Source organism: Neomonachus schauinslandi, chromosome 6 (assembly GCF_002201575.2).
Source record: "Neomonachus schauinslandi chromosome 6, ASM220157v2, whole genome shotgun sequence".
NCBI lineage: Eukaryota > Metazoa > Chordata > Mammalia > Carnivora > Phocidae > Neomonachus > Neomonachus schauinslandi.
The window spans coordinates 127,295,257-127,308,729 of NC_058408.1; the positions used below are offsets into that span (position 1 = coordinate 127,295,257).

General features: G+C 44.3%; 1 pseudogene; it reads right to left on the bottom strand.

Moving 5' to 3' along the window:
• Window positions 1-6,585: 6,585 nt before the first annotated feature.
• LOC110589478 lies at window positions 6,586-6,935 on the bottom strand (annotated as a pseudogene).
• Window positions 6,936-13,473: the final 6,538 nt, after the last annotated feature.

A 13,473-nucleotide genomic window follows, 5' to 3' on the forward strand; every position in this document is an offset into this window, starting at 1 on the left:
AAGGCACTGTGGGGCCAACATGTCCTCTGACCCCAGAGGGAGGCAGAGCATGTCCTTCTACTTGCCTCTTCTTTCCCTTTTCCACCTCCACCCCCAGCCCATCCTCAGATCCTCTTTCCACCCTTTCTTCCAGGGCCTGACCCCTTCTCCGAGGGACTCCCTCAGTCGGATTCCCTGACGGGTGACTGAATTGGAGAGAATGTTGGGAGGCGAGCCCTCATAACAAAAGCCCAGCTGTACAACCAGTCGCACACCTCCAGTGTGATGTGATAGAGCATCTCCTTCTGTTAAATTCCCCATCTTCTGGAGAAGGTAAATTCATCCAAACAACAAAAAACTAATCTGCCATACTTAGATTCTAGTTACATCCTCAAAGCTCAATTTTGGTAAATAAATCTTTGTTAAGTCCTCTCTGGGCCCGAGTCCTTGACAGGATTTGGTCAGGTCCTTGTCACCACCATTATCAGCAATCCATGGAACATTCACTGAGTCCCAGTGGGAGTCGGTACCCGGGCAAAGTACATGATATGCATCTCCTTGCCCTGGTCCAGCAATCCTGGACTGCTCAGCCTGAGCCAGGACGGAGTTTCTCCAGGGCTCTGCTGTGAACGAGGCGGACCTTTGGGCCAGCGCTGGAACCAGCAGGGGGAACCAAGACACTGGGGGTAAAGTTGAGATAGGTTGTTCTCTGACAGCTGGGACGTGTTTTGCAACAGTTATTCTCACAGGGACTAGAAAATAGCACTCAGTCATGTAACAATTTAATAACTATGTTAGAATGATACTAGTTCAGGATAAAGGAGTTCTAGTCTCAGGAAAGCCTTGAGATCAGAAATCAGGACTGAACTTTATGACCTTATATACTGCAAGCTATTGACATTTTCACGGCTACAACGATATATCTGAGATTTGCATCAATATAATCCAGGGGACAGAGGAAAGAAGTGGGTTGGGGGTACACATGAAATCAAAGTGGCCATAATGTAGCCGGGCTGCAGGGGGGGCAAGAGCTCCCAAGCAGACCAGGTTCAGCTGCTGACAAAATCCGAAGGCAGAGAGATGAGCAGTAGGGAAACAAGAAAGGGATTTATTTCAGTGAGGCCAAACCCGGGAAGAGTGGACTAACGTCTCAAAGACTGTCTCCAAAGTGCTGAAAATACTGCGGGGTTTATATAAGGAAAATGTGGGACAAAGGTTGGTGGGTACACGCAGGTGGGCAGTAAAGGCCAGGTCAATCATTACCTTAGGGTCAATCATGGGTAGGGTCTTGCTGACTCAGGGCAGTTCTGATGGCTTGAGGGGGGAAGTTTCAGTTCCGGTCACGTGCTTTGCCTGTAGGGTTTTTATGCCTGAGTTAAGAGATAAGCCGGAAAGAAGATGTCAGAAAGTTTGAGGTCAAAATGGAGGTAAAGTCCACTTTCAGTAAGTCAGTATTTTTGGAAGCTGAGTAATGAGTAGAAAGAGTTCATTATATTCTTCTCCTGACCTTTGTATATGTTTGAAAGTTTACATAATTGAAAGTTAAATACACACACTCATACACTATGCCTTTTCCCCCTTTTGTGTGTGTTTACTTCTGGGTGTTTTCTTTTTCTCGGTTGTTTTGTTATTGCTTCGGAAGTAATGTGTTTTGTTTCGTTTTAATTTTAAATGTCAGCCTATTATAGCTGTGGAAAGGACAAACCAAGTCAAATGGGTTTTATTTGCATTTGGGCTAGTGAGAAAAGGGCTTCTAGGATCCAGGTGCAGTGGCGGTAGAAGGGAGGACTGTGGGAGAACCCCAAGAAGACACAAATTTCGGGACAGGGAGGCCAGACCTTTTCGTAGAGCTGTCCTGGCATCCTCCTCCACACTCCCACCCCTCCTCAGAATTGTTCCCCTCAAAAATTGTCTCTTCATATGTGAAGGACACTGTATTTGATTTAAGGGGCCATTTCCTGACATTACATTCCTAGTATGCTCCCAGATCTCTCTGAGGCCGACAGCCTGGCCGTCTGGGCTGTTCTCTGTCAGCCTACTGACTGATGTGCCCCATGTGGAAGTTCCTTCCGGCCGAAAGTCCCCCTGGGTCTTTTCCTGGGGCTTCCCTGAATGATCCGCCCTGTCCAGATCCTCGATCTCATCCGCCCCTAAAGTAGTCCCATGTGGAAATCTTCCATTTGCCCTTTCTTCCAGGGACCTTCTCCATCCTTTCCCACCCTCCTTGGACCCTAGGAAACAACCTCCATGAACTGCATCTTGCCCTCTGGCTCCTGTTTGGCCAACAGGAGATATAAGAAGATTAGAGGGTGGGAGGAGAGTGATGCTAAGGTATGAATCATTCCATACCCCTCTGAGATGAGTCGCTGGGAGGCCTGCGTCCCCTTGTGAAGGCCACAGCTATTGTCAATAGTTGTACTCCAAAGCTAGCTTCTCAGTGTCTTGTTAACCACTCCCTCCCCTCATCCCTTCAGACCTAGGAGTGGTAGGGTCCCTGCTGCTGCAGCTATCCCTAAATTCTGTCCACATCTTGGAAAAATAGGCCCTTAATTAAGCCCTCCTCAAATTAATCAAGTTTTTATGTGCCAGGACCCCGACTGATACAGGCCCATACTGTTACCAAGAGATCCCTGGCTAGTATATATTTTTATGTTTTGTTTCCTTTACAAAACAGAAAACTTCTTGAAGGCAGGGCCCACCTCTTATCTGTCTATCTACAGAGTGATAAAGATATAGGGAGTGTTTAATACTCACTGACAGAACTAATCCTGGCCCTGATCATTTGTTTCTCAAATGGCATTTTTGGGGGAGGGGGGTGGAATCTAATGAAAAATAGCTTCCGATAGTGTAAATGTTTGGGAGATGACAGCAGCCAGATAAAGGAAATCATGGGATCTGGACAAAGGTCAGTGAAGGAGAAACCTGCCTGTCTAAACTTCCGCTGAAAGCTACAAAATGAAGTGCAGTAAATACTATTGGTCAACGTCTAACAGATCTAAGCAAAGAGATCATGGGAGAGATAACTTTGTCAGTACAAAAAGCTGATTAACTCCCAAACTGAGAACAATATGCAGCAAATATATAAAGTATCTTTTTTTTTTTTAAGATTTTTATTTATTTATTTAACAGAGAGAGAGAGCACAAGTAGGCAGAGCAGCAGACAGAGGGAGAGGGAGAAGCAGGCTCTCCGCCAAGCAGGGAGCCCTATGTGGGGCTCAATCCCAGGACCCTGGGATCACGACCTGAGCCGAAGGCAGCCGCCTAACCGACTGAGCCACCCAGGCGCCCCCTAAAGTATCTTTTTATAACGAAAGTGAATACTTTTTGTCTGTTTAAGACAAGGGTTTCTGATTTGGATACTGCTGTTAATAAATGAGATACTATCACTGTATTTAGGTGCTGGTGTTGCACTATTTGGGGGAGGATCTATATTAGTTATATCCTGCTGTATAACAACCCCCAAACTTAAGAGCTTAGAACAACAACAAACTTTATCTTACATGGGTCAGGAATTTAGGAACAGCTCTAGCAGAGTCTTCTATCTAGTGTCTCATGATGTTGGAGTCAAGATGTTGGCTGGGCTTGTAGTCATCTGAAGGCTTAACTGGGGCTATCGGATCCTCTCCGTGATGGCTCACTCACATTACTGGCTGTTTGGAGCTGATTCTCAGCAGAAGCCTTCCGTTCCCTCCGTCCTCACAACATAGCAGCTTATTTCCCCCAGAGCAAGTGATTCAAGTGAGTAAGGCAGAAAACACAAGAGCTTTTTATAACCTAGCCTTGGGAGTCACCCTCCATCATTTCTGGAATACTTTATTGGTTACACAAGTCAGCTCTATTCAGTATAGGAGGGATGTGAATACCAGGAGGCAAGAATTATTGGAGTTATAGGTAACCACCACATCTGTTTTCTTCTCTTTGCATTCTATCTGGGGCACACAATTGCAATTTGCCCCATTCTGAGGTTCACTTTGAGCACTTGATCGAACTTTTGTCTGCCAGGCTTCTCCACTGTGAACTTACCCTTTTCTTTTTCAGATCATTAAGCATTCGGAGAGGGAATACTATGAAATGATGTGTCCTTTTGACATATCTCCACTATTCTTTGAGCACTTCCTTGTGTTCTGGCACAAAACGTTCTGGGCTCATCTTGTACTTTCCTTGTCCTAGCCCTGGAATCAGCCATTTCTCCAAGGAGTATTGATTTCTTTTAGTGGAGAATGGCATTTAGAAGCTAAGATCTGGATGCTATATGTACTCATTTTTATTGGGTATTGCTGCTCCAAGGCCCTCTCAGTAGGCAGAGCTAGAGAACGTATGTATGTATATATGTAGCCAGTCTTCCATCACTGATGTTAGCTTCTTCCTCCACATAGATGCCTTTACCATACCACGTGGACTCCAGCACCCCATGCGAGACTATCTCTCAGCGTAGACATCAACCTTGTTCTGCCCTATGTAATGGTTTTAAGACTAACTTGTTCAGAAAGGAGAAGGTACAAATAAATTGAGCCTATCTTGATCATACTATATGAGCAAATTATGTAAAATTTAGACCTATTCGTTGTTAACACTTATTGAGTACATATTATTGCCAGGTAATGTTCTAAGGACTTTCTATGAATGCTCAGAGCAGCCCAATGAGATAAGAACTATTGTGGTCCCCATTTTATTTTTTATTTATTTATTTTTTTTAAAAAAGATTTTATTTATTTATTAGAGAGAATGAGATAGAGAGAACATGAGAGGGGGTAGGGTCAGAGGGAGAAGCAGACTTCCTGCTGAACAGGGAGCCCGATGCGGGACTCGATCCCGGGACTCCAGGATCATGACCTGAGCCGAAGGCAGTCGCTTAACCAACTGAGCCACCCAGGCGCCCCGTGGTTCCCATTTTACTGATTAAGGCATGGAGAGGTCAAGTAACTTGCCCAAAGTCACAGTTACCAATGAGATACAGCAGAACTGTTTTATTGGACTTGTAGAATGTATCCTTTTTTTTTTTTTTTAAAGATTTTATTTATATATTTGACAGAGAGAGAGAGAGCGCGCGAGAGCAGGAACACAAGCAGAGGGAGTGGGAGAGGGAGAAGCAGGCTTCCTGCCGAGCAAGGGAGCCCGATGCGGGGCTCCATGCGGGGCTCCATGCGGGGCTCCATGCGGGGCTCCATGCGGGGCTCCATGCGGGGCTTGATCCCAGGACCCTGGGATCATGACCTGCGCCGAAGGCAGACGCTTAACGACTGAGCCAACCAGGCGCCCCTGTAGAATGTATCCTTAAAAAGGGTCAGGTATCCTGTGTCCTCCAAAGCATCCTCCTGCTGTCCAGGCTTGGAGCACAAATATTGCTAAATATCCTCTAGGGAACAAAATTGCCCCCAGTTGAGAACCACTGGTCTAGAATAGCATTCATCTAATCCAAGAAAAGCTACTTTTTGATTGTGCTAATGAATGAAAAAAGGGGATTACAAAATCTAGAAGAGCAGGAAATGCAAAAATCTCATTTCCTTATGTGGCAAAGATTGCTAGTTGCCTATTTCAATATCCATCAGAAGGGGGCTTCCTTAATCTCTCTCCTCCAGCTCTATACCCAACCTGATTTTGCGCCTATACTCTCCTCCTTTCTGTCACGGTAGGCTAATCCCTCCATCCCAATGTTATTCTGTCTTATCTGCTCAGGACCTAGCTCCATCATTATCCCTCCTCTTTGTCTTTTACCTTCAACTTTTCTCTCTAATGGGTCCTTTCCATCAGCATTTAAATATGCTCAAGTCTCACTTCTTTTTATTCCCTAAGTTTTTATTTTATTATTATTATTTATTTATTTTTTTAGAGAGAGAAAGTGTGGGTGTGTGCACACGCGAGCAGGTGGGGGGCAGAGAGAGAGAGCGAGAGAGAGAATCTTAAACAGGTTCCACACTCAGTGTGCCAAAATCAAGAGTCAGATACTTAATTGACTGAGCCACCCAGGTGCCCATTTTATTCCCTAAGTTTTTATTTTCGGAAATTTCAAACCTTCAGGAGAGTTGCAGGAAGAGTACAGCAAAAACCCATAACCCTTCACCTAGATCCACAAATTACTTTTTGCCACATTTGCTTTAGTTCTCTCCCTCCCTCCTCTCTCTCTCTGCACACACACACACACACACACACACACACTTCTTTTTTCCCTAAACCATCTGAGATTTAGTTGCAGACATCATAACATTTCATCCTAAATACTTTAGCATATATCCTAAGGACCGGGACATTTTCTGATTCTTACAATAAAATTCTCACACCCAGGAAATTTAACACTGATATTATACTATTATCTAATATACAGCCTACATTCCGTTTTCCCTGACTGTCCCGCTAGCGTCTTGTACAGCTGTTTTCTCTTTTGTGCTTCAGTGTATGTGTGCGTGTTTGTTGATGGTCCAATCAGGGATCAGTCATTGCATTTAGTTGTCATACCTTTTCAGTTTCCTTTGAACTAAAGTCTCTCTTCTTTTATTTATTTATTTATTTATTTATTAAACAGGATAGAGCAATCCTTTATTTTTAGACACTTTCACAAAAAGGTTTTCAGCAAATGAACTTTCCAGTGGAGAAGAGAGAACATGAAAATCAGCCTCCAGCCATCAGCAGCAGCTCTGCTCGGGGCCTAGGATCCTCCTTGCCCAAGTGGTGAGGTGGAGGTTTGTACTTCCCTTCCTTTATTAGTTTATCTCGCTGCCTCCTGATGTCACTCAGATGTTTCATCTTTTCTGCCGAAGCAGACATTCTATGAAATCATCAAATTCTATCTTGCACTCTTTCTCTGCACGGGTACCACCGATTCCATGTGCACATTCTATCCATTCTTTCTCAAAAGCATGGCATCGACCTGGAATCTTGTGAGGCTGCACGGCACTTTGGATTGTCATCCAATGATCTAAGTTAAGGCCCAGCCTTTCCTGCACATCAAAGAAAGGCATGGCTTTGTGCCGCAGTGCCCTCGTCTCCTTGCTGGCCGCCGCTAGTGGATGATCCAAGTCTCTCTTCTTTTAAATAAAACAGTGAACACTGTCTCTAGACCCTCAACTTCTACCTCTAACCATTGTGCTATCTCTTCGCTCCTTCCCTTGAGAGCCACTCGGCTCACTGCAGTATGGTATCTGCCTCCCACCAACAAGATCCACACTTGCTGGTTTTTCCTCCTGCCTCTCTGGTCCCTTCTTGGGCTCTTTGGCCAGCTCCTCTTCTGCTCATCCTGCAAATCTCAAGGTTCTCCAGGACTCTGTCCTAGACCTGCTACTCTTTACACTGCTTACACTTGCCCTGGGTGATGTCATTCTTTTGGGGCTGGGGGTGAGGGAGGTGCTGGCGTCACTGGTATATGCTGAAGATCCCGATCTGCAGCCCAGGCCTCTTTCTCCAGCCTCAGTCCCAAATATTCAACTGCCTCCTCAACGTCCTGAACCACGTGTAAGTCTTGCAGGCACCTTAAAGCAATATGTCCAAAAAAGAACTGATTATCCTCCTACCTCCTGTTCCTTCTATTGTGTTCCTTGTCTCAAATAATGGCACTCCTCATTCATCCTGTTTCCTGGGCCAGATACCTAGAAGTCATCTTTGACACATCCCTTTGACATCATCCATGACATATCCAATCAATCACCAAGTCCTACAGATTGTATCTCCTCAATATCTCTGGGATCTATTTACTTCTTTCTGTTCTCATCATCTCCCTCACCAGGCCTCCATCATCTCTCCCAGGAAGATTTCAGCAAATTCATAATCCTTTTCCCAGCCTCCAGCTGTAAATGATTTTCTAAAAGTAGAAATCTGACCATGCTGCAACCCTGCTTAAAATTCTTCGGTAGTTTCTTACAGCCCTCAGGATAAAGTCCAAATTCCTTAATGTGACCTATAAACTGGGGTGAAAGTCAAAATATTTTATAGCTGGTAGGGCATAGGTAATGACCTCAGTTTGAATGGATGTCAGCTGGTTCACCTGACCAGAATGTGCTGGCTGAATAATAGCTTGCCTAGAGAGCCTGATGCTATTGTCCTCTATAGTCTCATCCAGTGCCACTCTTCCGCCAAAGTCACCTGGCCTTGTTTTGGTTCTCAGAATGCAGTTACCTTTGCCTGGAACACTTTCTGGTGGACCCACTGCCATCCCACCCCATCCCCATTCCTCAGACCTCCCATGAAGGGGACTAATTGCTCTGTCTAGATAAGGATGACCTAGGCCTGTGACAGTGATAACAGTTGTGGAGGGAACCAAATCAATCTGGATCACTCTTAATAGTGACTCCTTCCACTTAAGTACAAGAATATAGAACCCCAGTGGGGTCAACAAACTCAGAAGTCACTGACTCTTGACCTTTTATGAGAACAAGGATGTGAGGGGAAGGGGGAAGTTCTTTAGGCCACAACTAAGACAGTGTCTCTCCTGCCAACTGAAATACAAATAATCTTTCCCATCTCCACTAGATGTCTTGACCCTAGGGTTAAGCCAATCAGATATCAAATAATTGACAGGCTTTTATTCAGTTAATCACTTTGTTTCCAGTCAACCTTGAGTTTTGATTGGCTATCCTTGGAAAACAGAGGGTTATGGGGTGGGAGGAGAAGTAATTCTAGAGTTTTGAAGACAAGTTAGGCATCAAGGGGAACTCTGGGTAGCCAGAGGTCAGCAAGAAGGCACTGGGCATCTAAACTCCAAGGCAGTGCTCTCAAATCTGGCTACAGATTAGAACCACCTGGGGACCTTTTACAATTACCATTGCCAAGGTACCTGGGGAAGAGCCTCGACATTAATATTTGTTTTAAAGCACCTCACCAGCCGGGGCACCTGGGTGGCTCAGTTGGTTAAATGGCTGACTCTTGATCTCAGCTCAGTTGTTTATTTATTTTTTTTTAAGATTTAATGAATTAATTTGAGAGAGAGAGCACATGTGCTCGAGTGAGAGGAGGGGAAGAGGGGACGGAGAGGGAGAGAATCTCAAGCAGACTCTGCGCAGAGCATGGAGCCCAATATGAGCCTCTATCTCATGACCCTGAGATCATGACCTGAGCTGAAACCACGAGTCGGAGGCTTAATCGACTGAGCCACCCAGGCACCCCTCAGCACAGGTCTTTAGCTCAGGGTTGTGAGTTCAAGCCCTGCATTGGGCGCCACACTGGGCATGCAGCCTACTAAGAAGGAAAGAAAGGAAAGAAAGAAAGAGAGAGAGAGAGAAAGAAAGAGAGAGAGAGAAAGAAAGAAAGCCCCTTAGCTGAGATCCAGAGCACAGGTCTTGAGCTCAGGGTTGTGAGTTCAAGCCCTGCATTGGGCTCCACACTGGGTGTGCAGCCTACCTATAAAAAATAAATAAATAAATAAATAAAGCCCCTCAGCTGAGATCCAGAGTCAGACACTCAACTGAGCCACTCAGACACCCCACCCCTCAAATGACTGTTAAGTGCATTCAGGGCTGAGACCCCCATTGGGTATAGTAGAAGGGAATGCCATGGAATGAGAAAAAAAGTGAAGGCATATATGGACTATTTCTGGCTCCAGCCTGCTATGTGTTATAATCACACATTATGGGGATAAAGATTAGAAAAGCAGAGCAGTTTGCTTAAAGAAGGGCATAATCCTTGTGGGCTTTCTTTCTTTCTTTTTTTTTTTTTAGAGAGGGAGCATGAAGGGGTGGGAAGAGCAGATGGAGAAGGAGAGAAAGAATCTTAAGCAGGCTGCACACCCAGGACGGAGCCAACATGACCTTGAGATCATGACCTGAGCCAAAATCAAAAGGCATTCCCGTTGTGGGCTTTTTTAAAGAAGGTAGAATGTATAGACTGGACCAAAAAAAAAAGTAGAAAGCTGGATAATGCCAAGTGTGGTGGAATAGTGTGGTGGAAGTGTAGACTGTTCTGGTCTTTCTGTACTTCAGTTTGGCACTACATGTCTAATTAAGTGTCCTTAATAGCCTGTGAACCAGCAAGTATGATCTTAGATATGTATTCCTGAAGATATTCTTACTCAGGGGGTATGTAGGAGGCTGACTGCTGCAGCATTATTGGGGGTGATTGGGAACTGTAGGTTTTACTGGGAGAGTGGATAGGTAAACATGGGGCATACACATCATCAAGCTACTACACAGCATTTGGAAGCAACAGGTTAGATGTGCACATAGCCACATGAATGGGTCTTAAAACCATAGGCAATGGGTGAAAAAAGTATGAAACATAATGGGATATATAAAACATTATTACATAATATATAATGAGATATATAAATAATATTTAATAGAATTAAAATTGTAGCACATGAATAACTATTTTGCAAGAACTATACAAACAAAAAGGTAAAAACTGTCTACGGGGGAAGGGAAAAGGGAACAAGCCATGTACTAAAAGAGAATAATTAACTAGACAACTTTTTTTTTTTTTTAGTAGGCTCCAAACCCAGCGTGGAGCTTGAACTCATAACCCTGAGATCAAGACCTGAATTGATACCAAGAGTCTGGTGCTTAACCGACTATGAGCCACCCAGGTGACCCTAGACAACTATTTGTTTTTGAGATTTAAGTCATACCTTGAAAGATGAGTAGGAAAGAGGGAGAAAGGGAAGACTTCTAGCTAAGGCCAGGAGGCAGGAGTATGCTGAGCAGGTGTGTAGGAGAAATGTCTGATTGGAGCAGAGGGACATATCAATGCAAAGTGGGAAGTAAGGTGGGAGAGGGGACTGCATAAGATTGTGAAATTCTGGAAAGCCAGATAAAGGAATTTAAACAAAGATAACGGAGATAAGAGAGCCAAACAAGGATTGAGCAGGGAAGAACTGTGATGTAAGTGAAGTCTAAAAGACAGTATCAGGGGCGCCTGGGTGGCTCAGTCGGTTAAGCATGTCTGCCTTCAGCGCAGGTCATGATCCCAAGCCCTGCATAGGCTCTCTGCTCAGCCGGGAGCCTGCTTCTCCCTCTCTCTCTGTCTACTGCTCTGTCTACTTGTGCTCTCTCTGTCAAATAAATAAATAAAATCTTAAAAAAATAAAAGTATCAGAGGAGGTGGAATGAGAGCCTGGAGTCAAGAGAACTGGTTTGGAGGTAAATATAGGGAAGTAGGCAGAAAAGATGGTGATAGTCAGGAACAGACTAGCATTGGAGGTAGAGGCTGGAAGAGACATTTTGATAGATTACTGGCTGAATACAGACACTAATAGATAAGGGTGAGTCAAAGAGTACCCTGAGGTCTTAAACCAGGAGGTTGGGGTAGAAATTAAGTCCAGTAGTATCTGTGATTTCTCATACTGGAAATCCAATTTTTCAGTAAAATGATTCAGTGTTCTCCTTGAGCAACTGTACCATAAACAGGCTCATTGAGGCACCTGGGGGGCTTAGTCGTTAAGCGTCTACCTTTGGCTCCGGTCATGATCCCAGGGTCCTGGGATCGAGCCCCGCATCGGGCTCCCTGCTCAGCAGGGAGCCTGCTTCTCCCTCTCCCACTCCCCCTGCTTGTATTCTCTCTCGCACTGTCTCTCTCTGTCAAATAAATATAAAGTCTTAAAAAAAAAAAGGCTCATAAATGTATCCATTTTATTTATTTATTTATTTATTTGAGAGAGAGAATGAGAGAGAGAGAGAGAGCACATGAGAGGGGGGAGGGTCAGAGGGAGAAGCATACTCCCTGCCAAGCAGGGAGCCCGATGCGGGACTCGATCCATGGATTCCAGGATCATGACCTGAGCCGAAGGCAGTCGCTTAACCAACTGAGCCACCCAGGCGCCCTAAATGTATCCATTTTAGAGTTGGCAGATCTTTGTTTTCCAGATGGCAAGAGAGAGGATCAGAGGTTCAGTTAATTGCCCAATCAACCAATGAACTGGAGAAAGGATGGGCTAGAACCAGACTTCTTAACATCCAATCCAGTGACCTTTCCTAAACTATGTTGGGTATGAGAAGCTTCAGAATCAAGGCAGTTTGTACTTGGATTTCTCAGGTTGACTGACCATAAGCAGTCAATTTTCAAAAAAGAGGTTTTACCCTTTCTGTACCCAGTCCCTGCCAGCTCACTTTCAATCCATATGCATATGAACTGTCTGGCTGGTTGGGCTTTCAAACAAAAACTCCTTGGATTTGTTTTACTAATCCTTACCTCTATATGGCCGGACAAAGTGAGGACCATCACTAACTGCCGGCCTCATTCAGCAGTGTTTTCATACTCCTCTATGGATAACAAAGTCAAATGAATGACTTCTCAACAGAATAGAATCTTAGGGTTTAAAAGATCTTACCCTCCCACCCAAACTGAAACCCTCTAGACATTACTCAAGACAGATAGTCCTCTTGCCTCTATATCTTTTCAGGAATGGGGTGATCCATTCCTTTGTCAGTACAGCTCTGATTACTAGAGAGCTCTGAGTCTGAGTCCTATACCACGGAACTGTGGTTCAGTGAAAATAGCACATGCCTTTGAGTCAAGCAGACTTGGGTTAGAATTCTGACAATATAATTTGCTGTATGACTGGCGCAACTTATTTATCTTCTATCAGTCTCTTCTGTAAATTAGGGATAATAATGCCTATTTTACAGAGTTACTATGAATATTAGAGATTATTATGCATATTAGAGATTATGTAAGTTTTTAATTTTTATTTTATTTTTATTTTTTTTTAAGATTTTATTTATTTGACAGAGACACAGCGAGAGAGGGAACACAAGCAGGGGGAGTAGGAGAGGGAGAAGCAGGCTCCCCACTGAGTAGGGAGCCCGATGCGGGGCTCGATCCCAGGACCCTGGGATCATGACCTGAGCTGAAAGCAGACGCTTAACGACTGAGCCACCCGGCGCCCCTATGTAAGTTTTTTTTTTTAAAGATCTTATTTATTTGAGAGAAAGGGAGAGAGCACAAGCACGGGGGAGGGTAGAGGGGGAAGCAGGTTCCCTGCTGAGAAGGGGCTCGATCCCAGGACCCCAGGATGATGACCTGAGCCAAAGGCAGATGCTTAACTGACTGAGCCACCCAGGCACCCCATATTAGAGATTATGAATAAAAAATTCCTAGTGCATGCCCGGCACAAAAGAGCTAATAAAGTGGTAGCTATTATTATTGTCATATGCTATCTACATATGCCTTTCAATACTTTCAAACACTTGAATTTAGTTGTCATGTTATTCCTACATGCTCTTTTTCTTAGAGGAAGCATCTACCAATATTTTCTCCCATGGTCATCCTGGCCTTGGCTATGCTCCTGCATACCATGTCTGTTGGACATGGTGCCCATAACCGAACAAAGTATTCCAGGTGTGGTCTGACTGCTTCAAAACAAAGACCATAAGCCTCTATTCCCCAGACACTACTCTTCAAGCTGCCTAGAACTCCTTTAGCATATTTGGCAACTGTGTCACATACCACCTTAGTCCTATGGACACTTCCAGGTTGTTTTCATGTGTATGAATTTGCAGCCTTCTCCATTTTGCACTTGCGTAGAACTTTTTTTAATTCAAGAGTAAAACTTTTTTATTAAGTGAAAGCCTATTA